Source organism: Oncorhynchus nerka, linkage group LG13 (genome assembly GCF_034236695.1).
Source record: "Oncorhynchus nerka isolate Pitt River linkage group LG13, Oner_Uvic_2.0, whole genome shotgun sequence".
Classification (NCBI taxonomy): Eukaryota; Metazoa; Chordata; class Actinopteri; order Salmoniformes; family Salmonidae; genus Oncorhynchus; species Oncorhynchus nerka.
This window is the reverse complement of record NC_088408.1, coordinates 52,335,035-52,354,413: the sequence shown is the minus strand read 5'-3', so window position 1 is coordinate 52,354,413 and position 19,379 is coordinate 52,335,035. Positions and strand designations below refer to the sequence as shown.

The following is a 19,379-nucleotide window of genomic DNA, read 5'->3' as shown; positions in this document are numbered from 1 at the left end:
GTCCCGGTAAATCCCACAAGAGGGCGAATATGGAATCACATTGCAATTGTACAAAACATCACCAATCACGACGTGGCCTTATCTCCTAAACGGAAAATATTTCGGAGACAACTTGGTGAGCATAGGTTTGGCATAATGCGCAGTTGGCCCCGAACAAGATGACGTCTAGGCCTCAACGGTTTTTGAGTTATGGCCATTTTTCTGGGATTAAAGGTCAAAAATGAAAATAGAAAAATAATTTGACTGCTTCACGTCAAAGTAAGTGAACCTACGGTGTCAATAAAAAAAGAACCAGCCGTTTATCTATCGTCATTTAAGAGAAATCGTACAATGTCAAATTGGTAATGTTCAAAAATAGTTTTTTTTAAGTGACAGATCCAGTTGCAGTGTGTTCATACGAATATTTTTAAAGTGTGCTTCGGAGCTCTGCAAGATATCTGTAATTTTCAGTGATTTTCTGAAATAACACACACTCATTCAACCCTCCATAAATAAGTCAGTTCTTGACGTAAAGACTTAAAACAAAATTCTATAAGTGCCTACCCCAAGGAGGAAATGTTTTCACTTTCAGCTTCCTGTGTAAACTGGAAGTGCCTTGAAAGGGGGTCATAGGTGCTGTTTTGAAGGTTTAAAAAGGTCTGATCTTTTCATAACTTCATATGTGTTATTAGGCAACACTCATGAACTGTAAATCAGTAATTTCTCCCAACAGATGTCAAAGAAAAGCTCTCACACACACACACACACACACACACACACACACACACACACACACACACACACACACACACACACACACACACACACACACACACACACACACACACACACACAGCAAGGATGAAGTGACAAAGTGCGGTGCTTAAAAACACTCAGAGCCTGCAATGGCATTACCATAGTCTCTAGGCTGTGCCGAGTTCAACGAGATGCCCCGCTTGACCGTAGCTCGCTCATTTGCTTTTGGGTGACAGTGGTAGAACCTTTAGGGTCAGAAGCACAATTTGACCTCAGGTTAAAGCGTTGAGCTAGTAACCGGAAGGTTTGCAAGTTCAAATCCCCGAGCTGACAAGGTACAAATCTGTCGTTCTGCCCCTGAACAGGCAGTTAACCCACTGATAAGTTAAGGCTGTCATTGAAAATAAGAATTTGTTCTTAACTGACTTGCCTAGTTAAATAAAGATTTTAAAAAATAAACCTTGAGGCCCTTAATAGTAAAACAGGGTTTTTTGATCTCACAGATTACAATGACATCTCTCCCCATAGGAATACATTGCCTGCTCCCCTAAATTCAACCGAGAGCCTATGTGGGTTAATAATGCCTTATGAACCTGTCTTCAATGACAATCCATCAGGCCACTATGAGGTCTACCTGTGTCAATTCTAAGCCTTGAGCAAACGGAAGTGGTTAAATTCACACAAAAGGTATTTTGATGTACATAACCTGCAAATGTGAAAATGACTGCATTCAACCCTGTGTCGATCAGTCAATTCTTAACATAAGTCTTTAAACTCAGGATTCTGTAAGAGCATACGCCAAGCAGGATATGTGTTTACTTATAGCTTCCTGTGCCGACCGGAAGTGCCTTTAATTGGGGTCACAGTGTCTGTTTCGAAGGGTTAAAAAGGTCAGATCTTTCCAAAACTCATGAACTGTAAACAGATGTCAAAGAAAAACCCCTCACACGCACACACAGCAAGGATGGAGTGACAAAGTGCGGTGATTAAAGACACACAGAGTCTGCAATGGCATTATCATAATCTCTAGGCTGTGCCGAGTTCAACGAGATGCCCCGCTTGACCGTAAGCTCGCTCGGTCTAAGCACAGCGACCATGAGAAAAAGTAGGCCCAAAATGAAGCCTGGCCCTAAATGTCATTTGCTTTTGGGTGACAGTGACAGAACCGTTAGGGTGAGAAGCACAATTTTACCTCAGGTACCTGAGGTCCTCCCGATCTGTGCAAGCCTAACCTTGACCGTGTAGCATTAACCCTTAACAGTTAAAATAAGGTGTCTACATCAAACCGTTTTCAATGACTTCTCTCCCCATAGGAATACATTGCCTGCACCCCTAAATTCAACCTGAAGCCTATGTGGGTTATGAATGTCTTATGAACCTGTGTTCGATGACAATCCATCAGGCCACTATAAGGTCTACCTGTGTTGATTCTAAGCTTCCTGAAGCAACTGAAAGTGATTAAATTCACCCTAAAAGTGTTTTGATATACATAACCTGCAATTATGAAAATCACTGCATTCAACCCTGTGTAGATCAGTCAATTCTTAACATAAAGACTTAAAACTCAGGATTCTGTAAGAGCGTACCCCAGTCAAGATATGTGTTCACTTATTGCTTTCTGTGCCAACCGGAAGTGCCTTAAAATGGTGTCATAGGTGCTGTTTCGAAGGGTTAAAAAGGTCAGATCTTTTTCAAACTTAGGCAACCCTCATGAACCAGTCATTTTTCCCAACAAATGTCAAAGAAAAGCTCTCTCTCACACACACACACACACACACACACACACACACACACACACACACACACACACACAAGGATGGAGTGACAAAGTACGGTGCTCAAAGACACAGAGCCTACAATGGCATTTCCATATTCTCAAGGCCGTGCGGAGTTCAACGAGATGCTCCGCTTGACCGTAGCTCGCTCTGAGTGCAGCGACCTTGAAAAAAAGAAGGCCCGAAATGAAGCCTGGCCCTAAATGTCCTTTGCTTTTGGGTGACAGTGAGAGAACCGTTAGGGTGAGAAGCACAATTTGACTCCAGGTACGTTCCTGAGGTCCTCCCGATCTGTGCAAGCCTAACCTTGACCGTGTGGCATTAACCCTTAACAGTAAATCAGGGTTTTTGATATCACAGATGACTTCTCTCCCCATAGGAATGCATTGCCTGCTCCTCTAAAGTCAACCTGAAGCCTATGTGGGTTATGAATGCCTTATGAACCTGTCTTCGATGACAGTCCACCAGACCACCATGAGGTCTACCTGTGTCGATTCTAAGCTTCCTGAAGCAACCGGAAGTGGTTAAATTCACCCGAAAAGTGTTTTTCCATACCCAACCTGCAGTTTGATAGAAATAGTGCATTCAACCCTGTGTAAATCAGTCAGTTCTTAACGTAAAGACTTAAAACTCAGGATTACGTAAAAGCATATCCCAATAAGGATATGTCTTTACTTGTAGCTTCCTGTGCCAACCGGAGGTGCCATAATTGGTGTCACAGGGGCTGTTTCGAAGGGTTAAAAAAGGCATATCTTTCCAAAACTTCATATGTGCAATTAGGCAACCCTCATGAACTGTAAATCAGTGATGTCTCCCATAAAATGTCCAAGAAAAACTAAATCACACACACAGCTTGGAAGGAGGGTCACATTGGGGTGCGTAAAGACAGACAGTGCCTGAAATAGTTAACTCTGTTCGAACTATTATAAAGAACCGTCAGACCTAGAGTTCTGAAACTTTAGAAACCTGTTCTAGAGCGCAAGTTGATAGTGAATGGTGAGTTATGTGGCTCTAGAAGGTTCTCGGACCGAGAAACAGCCTCGTACATTTGCAATAACTTCAATTCATTTTTACATCACGAAAATGCTGACATTTAGAAATGTCCCAGAGTTGCAAGACTAGGTGCATTGCGACCGCCTCAGCCCATAGGGACGGACCCCAACGTTTCTGTCTGATAGCTCATTCAAGGACCCCATAGCAAGTCATGGAAAAAAGTGGATTTTCAGCACCAATTAAGGTCTTGCTCGGGCACCAAATGACCTATCGAGCCGAAACGTGGGATCCGGGGTCGCCTCAGCTAGGCCTACACATAATGTCAGAACTGGACCCGCAGCTAGAACGTAACTATGTGTTTTACGTTTTTATAATGGTTTGAACAGAAGGCGTTGTGAATTTTGGGCCAGCTCTGAAGTATGTGATAGTTGGCTTCTAAACGAGTTGGAAAAGGTGGGTGTGGTGTCAGTTTGTATCAGTTTGGTGTCAGAATGATATCTAATTGACTGATGGACAGTAACTTGCTGGTCAACTTTTGTCCATTTGCAATATGTTTAAACAGTGAGGTACCATCACCAAAGTGAAATTCTGAAATCAACCCCAACGAGCGATGGAGAGGAACCAGAATCACTGCCCAGCCATCCCGAGTTCATCGGGCCAGTCAATTTCGCATTCCTGCAGGATTCTTGAGCATTCCAAATCCGTGATGGTAAATGCCCATTGAAACATATTGCAAATGCACGTGAAAATGCTGCCCCCTATCCATAAGAAGTTTTAACAGCGTGGAACTGGACTATGGCGCAAATGAGGGGTATTGGGAAGTATGCGTCATGGGCAGTGTTATTAGTAGCAGGGGTTACTTTGGTAGCATTGTACTTTGGTAGCATTGTGGGATATCATCTTCTGAGGGCATTGATGTTGAAATGTATACCATGCTGAGTTACCTCAAGAGGAGGTAAAGTTGAATAAGGCCAAGGCAATTGTATATCAGGTGGCTATGGAGGAAGGAGATGAGGAGCAAAGTGAAAATTACATGGCTTGGGAACACCCATTGGAGCCTGTGTTCTGAACAGGGAAGACATGGTGAATGCATTAATTTTTTTTAGGGACTTAATTTTTGTGGAAACCAGCAGAAAAGTATCCTGAAGGCATAGTCAGGTGACGAGAGAGTGGGAATTGTCATGTTATCAAACTTTGGTTTAGTCTTTGTATATACATTGGGGCAAAAAAGTATTTAGTCAGCCACCAATTGTGCAAGTTCTCCCACTTATAAAAAATCCAGAAAATCACATTGTAGGATGTTTAATGAATGTATTTGCAAATTATGGTGGAAAATACGTATTTGGTCATCAAACAAGCAAGATTTCTGGCTCTCACAGACCTGTAACTTCTTCTTTAAGAGGCTCCTCTGTCCTCCACTCGTTACCTGTATTAATGGCACCTGTTTGAACTTGTTATCAGTATAAAAGACACCTGTCCACAACCTCAAACAGTCACACTCCAAACTCCACTATGGCCAAGACCAAAGAGCTGTCAAAGGACACCAGAAACAAAATTGTAGACCTGCACCAGGCTGGGAAGACTGCATCTGCAATAGGTAATCAGGTTGGTTTGAAGAAATCAACTATGGGAGCAATTATTAGGAAATGGAAGACATACAAGACCACTGATAATCCCCCTCGATCTGGGGCTCGACGCAAGATCTCACCCCGTGGGGTCAAAATGATCCCAAGAACGGTGAGCAAAAATCCCAGAACCACACGGGGGGACCAAGTGAATGACCTGCAGAGAGCTGGGACCAAAGTAACAAAGCCTACCACCAGTAACACACTACGCCGCCAGGGACTCAAATCCTGCAGTGCCAGACGTGTCCCCCTGCTTAAAACCTCTATGGGATAGGTGTCCCTAAACCGGGACGGTTATTGCTAACGTGCACTAATGTGACTCGAATGATGATGTATACAACAGCCAACATTTCGGGACATTGACATGTCTATTATTAGCAGAAAGCTTAACCTGTTGCGACGAGCAATCCCGTATCCGGGAGCTTAATTATAGCCTCAAGCTCATTACCATAACGCAACGTTAACTATTCATGAAAATCGTAAATGAAATGAAATAAATATATTGGCTCACAAGCTTAGCCTTTTGTTAACAACACTGTCATCTCAGATTTTCAAAAAATGCTTTTCAACCATAGCTACACAAGCATTTGTGTAAGAGTATTGATAGCTAGCATAGCATTAAGCCTAGCATTCAGCAGGCAACATTTTCACAAAAACAAGAAAAGCATTCAAATAAAATAATTTACCTTTGAAGAACTTCGGATGTTTTCAATGAGGAGACTCTCAGTTAGATAGCAAATGTTCCGTTTTTCCAAAAATATTATTTGTGTAGGAGAAATCACTCCGTTTTGTTCATCACGTTTGGCTAAGAAAACCTCCCGAAAATCCAGTCATTACAACGCAAACTTTTTTCCAAATTAACTCCATAATATCGACAGAAACATGGCAAACGTTGTTTAGAATCAATCCTCAAGGTGTTTTTCACATATCTATTCGATGATAAGTCACTCGTGGCAGTTTGGTTTCTCCTCTGTTCAAAATGGAAAAATACACGCACCTGGAGATTACGCAATAGTTTCGACGGAGGACACAGAGGGGACACCTGGTAAATGTAGTCTCTTATGGTCAATTTTCCAATGATATGCCTACAAATACGTCACAATGCTGCAAACACCTTGGGGAAACGACAGAAAGTGTAGGCTCTCTCCTTGCGCATTCACAGCCATATAAGGAGACATTGGAACACAGCGCCTAAAAATCTGGCTCACTTCATGTATGAAAATTCATCTTGGTTTCGCCTGTAGCATTAGTTCTGTGGCACTCACAGACAATATCTTTGCATTTTTGGAAACGTCAGAGTGTTTTCTTTCCAAAGCTGTCAATTATATGCATAGTCGAGCATCTTTTCGTGACAAAATATCTTGTTTAAAACAGGAACGTTTTTCATCCAAAAATGAAATACTGCCCCCAGAGGTTCAAGAGGTTAAATGATTGTTAATCTAATTGCAGTGTCCAATTAACAGTAGCTATTACAGTGACAAAATACCATGCTATTGTTTGAAGAGAGCGCACAACAACAAAACACTTTTATAACAGCAACTGGTTTGATACATTCATCTCTGAAGGTAAATAATGTACTTACATTCAGTAATCTTGCTCTGACTTGTCATACTGAGGGTCCCAGAGATAAAATGTAGCATAGTTGTGTTTGATAAAATCAATTTTTATGTTCAAATGTAGGAACTGGGGTCTACAGTTTGACCCCACTGCTGTCTCTGGCTCTACACCCACCCCGCCCGGCCATCTAGATGTGTGAAAGTTAGAGTATTAAGCTAATGATCCATCATGTATGACATTCATGGGAGTGTGTAAACTAATGTTATGACCATAGCATTTTTGTATGTTCTCTATAGTTAGATGTATCAACTGACCAATTGGAAAACTCCTGGCAGACATGATACGACATATTGTGCAGTAATGTAATTCTTCACTGGATCAGTCTGAAACTTTGACAAACACTTCTGCCATCTGGTGGCCAAAATCTAAATAAATTACAACTGGACTACTATCTGAAAGTGTGGCCTTTCGCTTGCATTTGGAACAAAACAAATCGGATTCTTTTTTTGGGGGGGATGCATGTTTTTGTGTTTGTATTATCTTTTACCAGATCTAATGTGTTATTCTCCTACATTAATTTCACATTTACACAAACTACAAAGTGTTTCCTTTCAAATGGTATCAAGAAAACACATATAGTTGCTTCAGGTCCTGAGCTACAGGCAGTTAGATTTGCGTATGTCATTTTAGGGGAAAATTGAAAAAAAAGGGTCCGATCCTTAATAACAGACTCAAACACAATCACGCAATAGGCTAAATACAGTTCGCTTCACAGCTTCCCCGGGAAAGATAACGTATTGTAGCAGCAAAATATGATGTGTTGAGGTGGTGCTTTGGGAGAATAGACAGACAGAATAGATAGGTAAGGGAGCAGTGGAGGCTGGTGGGAGGAGCTATAGGAGGACGGGCTCATTGTAATGGCTGGAATGGAATTAATGGAACGGAGTCAAACGTGGTTTCCATATGTTTGATACAGTTGAATGTGACATAAATTAGAATAATAAAAGGGATAATAAAAATAAGCTAGATGGAATTAAAAAAGTAATTTTGCAGAAATATAAAGGGAAGGCTCTCAAACACATTTACTCTACTTGACAGATAAGCATGTCAGTTCTATGTAACACATTTCTATCTGACCGTCCTGCCCTCTGATTACAGCTAACATGCTGTGCATGTGGGCTGTTAAATTGCTAATGACTGTCACTTGCTGCCAGTGTAATTGGCTACCAGATAAAACACCTGGGGAGGGCCACATGAGACATCAATTACTGGTTGTTTCAAATCAAATCAAATTTATTTAAGCTGCTCTGACAACTGATACTTAAAGTTAGAGGGAGCTGTAAGACTCCAGCGTCAGAGATTTTTGGAATTTGTTTCAGTCAAGGATTGGAAGGATAGTCAGCCAACAAGAGCGTACAGGTCGCAGTGGTAGGTAGTGTATATGGGGCTTTGGTGACAAAACGGGTGGCACTGTGATAGACTGCATCCAATTTGCTGAGTAGTGTTGGAGTCTATTTTGTAAATGATGTCGCTGAAGTCAAGGACTGGAAGGATATTCAGTTTTATGAGGGTATATTTGGCGGCATGAGTGAAGGAGGCATTGTTGTGAAACAGGAATTTGATTCTAGATTTAACTTTGGATTGGAGTTGCTTAATGTGAGTCTGGAAGGAGAGTAGTCTAACCTGACACCTAGGTAGTTGTCAACATATTCTAGGTCAGAACTGTCCAGAGTAGTGATGCTATTCGGGCGGGAAGGTGCAAGCAGAAATCTGTTGAAGAGCATGCACTTAGTTTTACTAGCATTTAAAAGCAGTTGGAGGCCACGGAAGGAGTGTTGTATGGCGTTGAAGCTCGTTTTTGGAGGTTTGTTAGCACAGTGTCCAAAGAAGTGCCAGAAGTATACAGAATGGTGTCATCGGCATAGAGGTGGATTAGAGAATCACCAGCAGCAAGAGCGGCATCATTGCTATATACAGAAAAAAGAGTTGTCCTGAGAACTGAACCCTGTGAAACCCCCATAGAGACTGCCAGAGGTCCGGACAACAGGCCCTCAGATTTGACACACTTAACTCTATCTGAGAAGTAGTTGGTGAGGCAGTCATTTGAGAAGCCAGAGCTATTGAGTCTGCCAATAAGAATGCGGTGATTGACAGTCGAAAGCCTTGGCCAGGTTGAATACGGCCGCACAGTATTGTCTTTATTTGATGGTGGTTATGATATCGTTTAGGACCTTGAGCATGGCTGAGGTGCACCCATGACCAGCTTGGAAACCAGATTGCATAGTGAAGGGACTGTGGGATTTGAAATGGTTGGTGATCTGTTTGGCTTTTGATTTTTTTTTTAAAGGCAGGACCGGATGGATATAGGTCTATAACAGTTTTTCTTCGAGTGTCTCCACCTTTTAAGTGGGGGATGACCGCGGCAGCGTTCCAAACTTTGGTGATCTCAGACAATACCAAGGAGGTTGAATAGGGGTTGTAACAATTTTGGCAGATAATTTGAGGTCCATATTGTTTGGCCCAGCTGATTCGTAGGGATGCAGAATTTGCAGCTCTTTCATAACATCGGCTGTCTGGTTTTGGGTGGAGGAGAAGTGGGTGGGGGTTTGGGCAAGTTGCTGCAGGGGGTGCTGAGGTGTTGGCCGAGGTAGGGGTTGCCAGGTGGAAAGCATGGCCAGCTGTAGAAAAATGCATATTGAAAGTATCAATAATTGTAGCTTTATCGGTGGTGAGTGTTTCCTATCCTCAAGTGCAGTGGGAGGAGGTGCTCTTATTCTCCATTGACCTTAGTGTCCCAGATCTTTTGGGAGATAGTGCTACAAGAAGCCAATTTCTGTTTGAAAAAGCTAGCCTTAGCGTTTCTAAACGACTGAGTATATTGGTTCCTGACTTCCCTGAAAAGTTGCATATCGCGGGGCTATGCGACGCTAGCCCCCCCCCCACGTTAAGTCTGGGGTGAACTAAGGGTTATATCGGGTCTTAGTTCTACATTTTTAGAATTGGGGCATGCTTATTTAAGATGGTGAGGAAAGCACTTTTGAAGAGCACCCAGGCATCCTCCACTGACGGGATGAGGTCAATATCCTTCCAGGATACCCGGGCCAGGTCAATTAGAAAGGCCTGCTCGCTGAAGTGTTTTAGGGAGTGTTTGACAGTGAGGGGTTTTGTTTGAATGTGGACCCACTACGGGCAATGAGGCAGTGATCACTGAGATCCTGGTTGAAGACAGTAGAGGTGTATTTAGAGGGCAAGTTGGTAAGGATTATATCTAAGAGGGTTCCCGTGTTCACGGGTTTGGGATTGTACCTGGTAGGTTGATTGATAATTTGTGAGATTGAGGGCATCTAGCTTAGATTGTTGGATGGCTGGGATGTTAAGCATGTCCCAGCTAAGGTCACCTAACCGTACAAACTCTGAAGATAGATGGTGGGGGGGTGATAAATTCACATATAGTGTCCAGGGACCAGCTTCGGGCAGAAGGGGGTCTAACAAGCAGCAACGGTGAGAAACTTGTTTCTGGAAATGTGTTTGTTTTTTAAGTAGAAGCTTGACTTGTTTGGGCACAGACCTGGATAGCCTGCATAGTTCTGTCATGCTAGCTCTGTAGTAGATTGCAACTCTGCTCCCTTTGGCAGTTCTATCTTGTCGGAAATGTTATAGTTAGGGATGGACATTGGTGGCCTTCCTAAGCCAGGATTCAGACACGGCTAGGACGTGTGTTGGCGGAGTGTGCTAAAGCACTGAATAAATCAACTTGAGGCTTCTAATGTTAACATGCATGAAACAATGCTTTTACGGTTACAGAAGTCAACCAATGAGAGTGCCTGGGGAATGGGAGTGATGCTGGGAGCTGCAGGGCCTTCTTGGTTAACCTCTACATCACCGGAGGAGTAGGATAAAAGTATGGCTGAAGGCCAAAAGAACTGGTCGTCTAGTGCTTTCTGAACAGAGTAAAAGGAGCAGATTTCTAGGTGTGGTAGAATAGATTCAAGGCATAATGTACCGACAAGGGTGTGGTAGGATGTGAGTACAGTGGAGGTAAGCCTAGTCATTGAGTGACGATGAGAGGTTTTGTCTCTACATGCTCCTTTTAAGCCAGGTGAGGTCACTGCATGTGTGGGGGGTGGAACAAAAGGGCTAGCTAAGGCATAATGAGCAGGGCTGGAGGCTCTCCAGTGAAATAAGACTAACCAAAACAGCAGTAGACAAGCCATCTTGAAAATAGGGAGAGGTATGTGTAGCCGAGTGATCGTAGGGTCCAGTGAGTAACTAGGTGACCTGGAGGCATGGCAATTTCAGACAGCTAGCAGATGGGCCTCGGATGTCACAACGGGAGAGTCTGAAGTAACCCCCTCAGACGGTTACATCGGCAGACCAGTCGTGATGGATCGGCGGGGCTCCGTGTCGGCAGCAAATGGTCCAAGTCAATTGGCTAAATTTATTGAACCCCAGGAATTGTCTGGATCTCTTCGGCTAGCCGGGAGATGGGGCCTAGCTTGAGGCTGTGTCGCTTGCTTCAGGACAGACGTTAGCCAGGAGTAGCCACTCGGATAGCAGCTAGCTGCGATGATCCAGAGTAAAAGTTCAGAGCTTGCAGTAGGAATCCGTAGATGTAGTAGAGAAAAAGCCGTCTGATATGCTCTGGTTTGATATCGAAGATGTCTGAGTCAATGGTGATGACCGCTAGCAGTGGCTAACTGACTACTAGCCGTTAGCTGGCTAGCTTCTGAATGGGGTTCCAGTTCTCAAGTATAAAAAAAAATATTAGATCCATACCACATTGGGTGAGATGGGTTGCAGGGGAGCATGTTCAGTCTGTAGATTGAGATTAAAAATATATGCAAAGAAAAAATGAGACACGGGACAAGACAGAAAGAACAGATATCTGACTGCTACCCCAAATTATCTAAGTTGTATAATTTTTGACTGTACTGCATCTGTACCTACTTAACACTGATCAATATGACTTACTGGCACCTTCTCTCCAAACAGATGGTGGTTTGAGGTCTGAGTGCCTTTGGAATATCATGAGGCTAACATTGGACGAAGCTCTGGCTGTGGGGAGCCAGCTAGAAATTGCTGCCATCAGTGAGTAGATTCTCCATGTTTATGTGAACGTTACTCTCAAATCTGCTCTGCTCTTATCAACCACTGTGCTTTCAGATGGCACTGACATTATACCGTTGTCGCCCACCTTGGCTGCCCAGTGTGGATACAGCATGGACTCTGACCCTTGGGGGAACACAAAAGTCTTTGTGTCCTTGTTGGGCTGTTATGTTGACAACCAGGTAAATCTTAAAGGGACATTGAAGTTCACAAATGACAACTTGAGGGGGTTTCTTGATCTGGTTATCTGGTGTCTGTTTTAACTCCTTGAATCACTAATGCGTATTCATTTAGGGAAATGTCAAAAGCTCTTGCAGCACTACCAGCGTTCTAGGTATTCAACCCCTGTTTCAGCCAGTTATGTTTAGTGCATAATGAACTTGACCCAGTACAAAATTTGTTCCATAGGCGGATGAGACATTTAACCTTGGCCTGCGATTCCAAATGTATGGCGATGGCCTGTCAAAGAAGGTCCAGCATGACGTGACCGAGACATGCAGCTACTCCCGCTGGGCGTCCCGGGAAATTCTCTGTGACAGGAACTACATGGAGGTGAGGCAATCCTGATCATCCCTAGATTTTCAGGTGGCCATATCAATACATGGCTTTACAGTACATTTGGATTGGGGGGGTGCTGGCAGGCAATGGTTGGGTTTAGAATTTACTGAGCACGCTTTGGTGACTTGCTCTGTCCCTTAGGTGTCAACCCTCATGGTCACTCCAGAAGTCCCAGTCACCATGGATGGCCAGAAAGTTCAAGAGACCTGGCAGGATGCCATCCCTGATGTATGTCTCATGAATAGATTTAGTTTTTATACAGCTGGCAAGAATGACTTGTCTGAACTGAGTTGCTATTTCCCCTTGACAGGCCGTTGCGCCAAACAGCATCTGGAAGATGACATTTCACACCCCTGACTCGAAGGTCATGGTGCTGAAGGATGCTCACCAAGCTGGCTACGGTGCAATGACTACCCCAACAAGACTGGTGTTGCGAAGCCCCTACAACATGCCGGAAACCTACACTGAAGAAGTGAGCCTCTGCCCAAGCATCTTCTGCATCCTGGTGTATCACTTCCCTGTTAGCATGGCAGACATTTATTAGCTAGAATATGCCTGTCATGTAGAAGGATCATTTTCCTTCTCTCCCCAGGTGGCAGGAGTTCCCATGGAGGTCTTCAGTGTGTCCACTTACTACAAGCAGGTTCGCAGGCTGGCCATCATAGTTTTGGCTGCTGCCTGTCCTACAGGTCTGTGTATATGCTTTTTAAATGGGACTCTCACTATGTTTTCATTCCTGCTTGGGAGTACTGCTGTAGCATAGGGGTTTTGTCCCAGCTTCATTTACCACACCTGACTAAACTGATTGGTGAACTCCCTGGATTAACAGTATTGGCAGGTTCACCACTGAGCTGGGGCAACTTAGCATTGAGGATCACTAATCAATGTGCCTATGGAACTGCTCATTTGCTTCCTCTGCAGGTGGCTTGGTCTTCACTGATGAGGTGATCACCTGGTACGTGCCTCACCGCATCCCCCCTGATGATCTCTAGCGCCTTCAAGATCCTGGAGACTCACATGGGCATCGATGGCCAGAGGTTGGACAAAACCATGATGGCCATCAGACGCTACAAGCTGTCAATCACAGAGTCTCATGTTGTCATTGAGCTTCCTGTGGGGTCACCTGATGGCTACTACAAGGTCTGACATGACTTACATTTTCATTACGGCACAACTAATAATTTGCAATGGTTAATTAGCATTTTGGACTAGTCCCTTTCAGTCAATTTTCATCTGTTTGGTGCCCACTGAACACAACCCTCTTAAGATGACATTATTTACCTGATTTGTAATTACTTCATTCTGAGTGCAGAGTCACGCCCCAGATTATTCATACCACATAACCTACACTGTTGAACCCATGCTTGAGTTGCTGTGGAGGGCAGAAGACACACAGGCTGACACACGATATAAAGTCCTCTTTCCCATCACTACCCCTCTGATGCCCAGACCTCCACATGTTACTGAAAGTAGGTCTGCTTCACTTGTAGTAAAGGCAGGCTGTATAGTGCTAAACTGTTTCCCAATGTCTAGTCTAATCTTGCTGGTCCCTAATACAAAAATGATGACACGGATGTAGAATATGGCATGTTGGCTCTAATTCAATTACTCTCTGCAATGTTTTGTGCATTAACACACCCCATTAAACTGAGCTGTTTAACCCATGTTTGCCTCTACCCGTTGTCTTCTAGACAGAGTTCCTGAGCAGAAGGTGTTCAACGTCCTCTTATAGGGACCTTCCTCCATGATGTGTCGCTGCTGAACATTACTTTCACTACTGGGGTGCTGACTGTCACGGAGTGCAATGCCAGAGGCTTTGACTTTCAGGAGCACCGCTTCGCCAACAGCTCAAAGACCTTCTCGCTACAAGTGCCCTTCTCAGATGAAGTTGTCCTGAAACATGTAGGTCCCTTTGGTCAAATCAATTGTAGAATGTTGTAAATATATTTATGCCAGTATAAATCTCGTGAAGTAACATTTTGGGATTTTCAGTTTAGAGTACTTGAACAGATGACATGCAGAACACTACCAACACGTAATGCTCTTTTTTTTCTCCACAATCTACAGAACCCTAATCCCTTGACAACTGTCTACTTCCTCCCTCTGGTCTTCGGTCTGCTCATCCTGCCTGAACAAATCCCATTCCCTCACCCTGCAGAGCTGGAGGCCTCCCTGGAAGATGTTGGTAAGGCCACTTGGGTTAAATCTCCTCTAGCTCCCTTCAGTAGAATGACTCAAGGATGTTGGGGCATCATATTACATGCACCCAGCCAGGTGCTTCAAATCAACTAAAGGATTAGATTATTTGTCATGACAGAACTGAATTTAAGCTTTACCCCTTTAGTTCTTCCCACAGCCACTGGATTCTGTGACCAGGACAATTTCTAAATTTCTGTCAAATATGGGAGCCAAGGGGATAACTTCCAGATCATGATGCTTCATGCTGGTTCATGGAGGGAGCTAGACACTGAGCTGTATAGTCTCACTGACAACAACACTCACGTCAGTATCGTAGTGCCGTACACCGCTCCTGATACAGTTTTTGAGGTATGAGGTGTCTGCTCATGTTTACTTGTATGTAGCTCTAATACCACTACACTACCCTTGCAAGCCAAACTTGTGTAACAATGGTGACGCATGGGGATCAGCCAACTTTTTATTTAACTACCTAATAAGCCAGGGGTTGTCAGACTTTTGCCCCAGTTTCCAGATTTGTACATTTCCACGTTGTCTTAATGTAACATGTTTTGAAGTTTAGCTTACTTGGGGCCAATTAGCAGTGACTGTTCCTGACCATCAGTTTAATCTTGTCCAGCTGCTAAATCGTACTTGCCTACCCCTGAATGATTTTTAATTTTTTTAAGATGGTGCAGTCTGACTCTATCAGAGCCAGAGTAGACTTGTTGCTCTTGGAGACCCTAACATGTGGCAACTCAACGACCTCTCGCTTGCCTTCTACTTCCCCTTGACCATGACTGGTTTGTTTTCAATTTTAAGTCATATGCTTTATACTTGATTAAGACTGTTAGAAAGTTAAAGAGCTGATTTAAATATTACAAGAACAGCATGTTGACTTGGGTAAGGGTGTACTACCTTTTCTACACTTGCTTTGTTGAACACTTTGCTTTTTATTTCAGAGTGCTACCCCGATGGCACAGTGACTGCACTGGCAGTGAAGGTGGAATCTGTTCGCAACCTAAACCCCAAATACCTGACCTTGAGTGACCAGTCATGTAAACCAGTCTTCAGCAATGACCGCTTTGCCTTCTTCTCCTTCAGCCTCAACTCCTGTGGCACCACCAGAACAGTGAGACCGTTTCTGGGCCCATAGTTGTAAAGTGTCTCAGATTAGGAGTGCTGAGCTGTGACCCGGTTTTTAATTGCAGGGGGTATTTGGGCCTATGTTAGCATTCCTGCACTGACACAGGCCCAGTTGTCTAGACTTTACCTTTCTGTACTGTAAATGACTTGTCTAATACTGTACATGTACTGACAAGTTTACAGCTCTAATAGGCCTCCCCTCTTTGTAGTTCTTCGACAATGTCATGGTGTACAAGAATGAAATCGCCATGCATCACAGCATGGGCAAACATCAAAGTAGGAAAGGTCTAATCAATCCAGACTATCAGTAAGAATGTGCCACTATGATGTGACCACCCCTCAGTCATATGCATATCCCTCACTGGTTTGACTGCTTCTTTCAGGCACACAGTCTCCTGCTACTACCTAGTCAATTTCACTGAGACCATGGCATTCCGTACTAGGCCAAGGAACAGCGACCCCAAGGCTGATCCTGGAGTGGGACAACTAGTGGTCCAAATGAGACTAGCCCCGGGTAAAACTAGACTAGTGGGGGGGGGAGAAGTTGTGAACAGTTTCCCTATTCCCTGAAAGTGATGTAAAAATATTTTTGATAATTCATTAACATCTAATCACATGGCTACCCTGACTTTTTGCATATCCCCCCCTTTACACTGCTGCTATATCTATGCATCGTCACTTTAATAACTCTACCTACTTGTACATATTACATCGACTAACCGATGCCCCTGTACATTGACTCTGTACCTGTATATAGCCTCGCTGCTATTTTACTGCTGCTCTTTAATTATTTGGTACTTTTATTTATTTTGTAGTTATTTTTAAAACTGCATTTTAAGTATTTGCAAGGTCTACACCTCTTGGCGCATGTGACAATTCTATTTATCTGTTTTCAGAGGTGTCTTATGACTTATTCTACCAAACTGAGGACTACCCAGTGGTGAAGTACTTGCAACAGCCTCTGTATTTTGAAGTGGAGCTGATGCGGTCTACTGACCCTCTGATTGCACTGGTCTTGGAGAACTGCTGGGCAACTCTACATGAGGACAGGACCACTCTACCTAGCTGGGACCTCATTGTGGACCGGTAGCTAGCATGACTTTTGATATACAAACTTTGAGACTTGTCTTGGGCAGGATAACCAAGTGACATGACTAGGGTTGCAGTTACTAGGATTTAAACATTAAGGGTCTACTTGTCTTAATTTCTTGTTGCCAGCAGTTTGCTTGTCTGCACACTGGGCAAAAAAAGTAAACGTCCCATTTTCAGGACCCTGTCTTTCAAAGAATTTGTAAAAATCCAAATAACTTCACAGATCTTCATTGCAAAGGGTTTAAACACTTTCCCCTGCTTGTTCATTGAACCCTAATCTATTAGTGAACATGCACCAATGAAAGGGTTAAGACGCTTACAAATGTTAGACAATTAAGGTGACCATTATGAAAACGTTGGCCACTAGAGGCCTTTCTACTGACTCTGGAAAAACACCAAAAGAAAGATTCCCAGGGTCCCTGCTCATCTGCGTGAACGTGCCTTAGGTGTGCTGCAAGGAGGCATGAGGACTGCAAACATGGCCAGGGCAATAAATTGCGACGTCCGTACTGTGAGATGCCTAAGACGGCGCTACAGGACAGACAGCTGAATGTCCTCGCAGTGGCAGACCACGTGTAACACCTACACAGGATTAGTACATCCGACCATCACCCCTGCGGGACAGGATGGCAACCACTGCCCACTACCACTCCCTCATGTGGTACCCTTCCTGCAGGCTCACCCTGACATGAACATGCCATACTGCTCGTTCTGTGCATGATTTCCTGCAAGACAGGAATGTCAATTCTGCCATGGCCAGCAACGAGGACGGATCCCATTGAGAACATCTGGGACCTGTTGGATCGGCGGGTGAGGGCTAGGGCCCCCCCCCTTTGTTTAAGGACACGCTACTCCATTTCTGTTAGTCACATGTCTGTGGAACTTGTTCAGTTTGTCTCGGTTGTTGAATCTTATGTTCATACAAATATTTACATGTTAAGTTTGCTGAAAATAAATGCAGTTGACAGTGAGGACATTTCATTTCTTTTATTTTTATATGAACCTGACAACTCACCCTGAATTCTTGCTGCTATATCAATCTCCAATCATTGTGGGGGATGGCCTATGGCTGGAGTGATGTGGATGGGTAGCCAGGCTAAAATGATTAGAACCCAGGGTCAGTCACTACACACCAAACCGGGAGAGACTACTTGAACTTAACCAAGAAATGTGTTCTGTTTCCAAACATTTAAAGCAAATGTATTCTCTTTCTCCCCTCAGTTGTAGCGGTCATCAAGATTCTCACATCATAGTCTTCCATCCAGTTGTTGCAGACGCCAGGGTTCATATACCCGCTCACGTCAAACGCTTCTCAGTCAAGATGTTCACCTTCACCACAGATGAGGCATTCCTGAAAGAACAGGTAATTAAGACCAGTTGCTCTGAAGGGCCTACGTTCTTTGTGACGCTAGCTTGAGTAATAAAAAAAATTGTTTTATATATATAAAACAGACTCCTCTCCATAGATCTTTGTTCATTGTGATGCAGACCTCTGCGACACCACCAAACCTGATGGCATCTGCTCTGGCCAGTGTGTAAGCCCCCTTAGGAACACAAAGCCTCTCAAACCAACTGGCTCAAGAAGAGGTATGTTCATAAGTTAACCCCCCCCCCACATTAGTATGAACTTCGTCCTGTCCTCCTGACCCTTTGTATGATCTTGTTCTAGCTCGCAGAGCTGCAGACATCAGCCAGCATCAGATCTCATCTAGACCTATTCTACTGTCTGTCTCATCCAACTTTGTTTAGAAAATGTAATAAAAGTGTTCCATTTATTTGTTTATGCTTCATTGTACAATTTTAAATCAATTCTGATTGGTTTAGTCAGCACCTTAACTAATTTCTTTCAAACTCTAACGTGGCGCTGAGTAATGAGCTAGCTAGTCCAGGGATAACTTGACAAATGGTGTGCCCCCTCAACAGAAGTTGTTGGGACACTGACACTTGGTCATGGCAGTCAATAAAGTAATACAATTGTATTAACATTTTAACACTGGTTCAACTCTTTACAACATTTCAGGACCAGTACTAACACAATACCTAAATATTCTAATAACTAAGACTTGACAGTCTTGGTGACCCAGGTACATGGCATCAAGGCCTTCTCCCATGCACTGTAAGGCTTTGTCTCAAAGTGGTGCACAACAGTATTCCCACTGGAAGTAGGAGGGTTGCCCCTTTCACATTGCCAATGCATCCTGTGACAAACTAACCAGGGGAATGAAGTGTGTACATTTCCCATTGGCTTCTGACATTATGCCAAATATTTGACAACTTTCTCTTGCAATGTAAATCCCTTGCTACTTAAATTTCCAGGTGTTTTTAAATGGGCACTGCACCTGTTGACTTTGCTTTCTTTGGGGGGGGGGGGGGCTTGCTCATGCAGAATTGCTGGCATAAGCCAAATCTGAGTTGGCTTGGTCTCTTGGCAAGTACACACCATTCAAACCTTGCCTACAGCTGCTTCCTCCTACTCAAACCTGCAGGTTGAGTTCAGTTACTACAGCTGTATGAGATTCCGGAGGAAGCTTTGACTAGGTCAGTAGCGTAATGTAAATGCAGTTGCTGAATTTTAAACCCTTTTACCTACCTCTGTTGGACCAGGTCTCTTAGAAGA

At 43.7% G+C, this 19,379-nt stretch overlaps 1 pseudogene; it reads left to right on the top strand.

Moving 5' to 3' along the window:
- Window positions 1-3,822: 3,822 nt before the first annotated feature.
- LOC115140633 (uncharacterized) lies at window positions 3,823-18,511 on the top strand (annotated as a pseudogene).
- The last annotated feature ends 868 nt before the right edge of the window (window positions 18,512-19,379 follow it).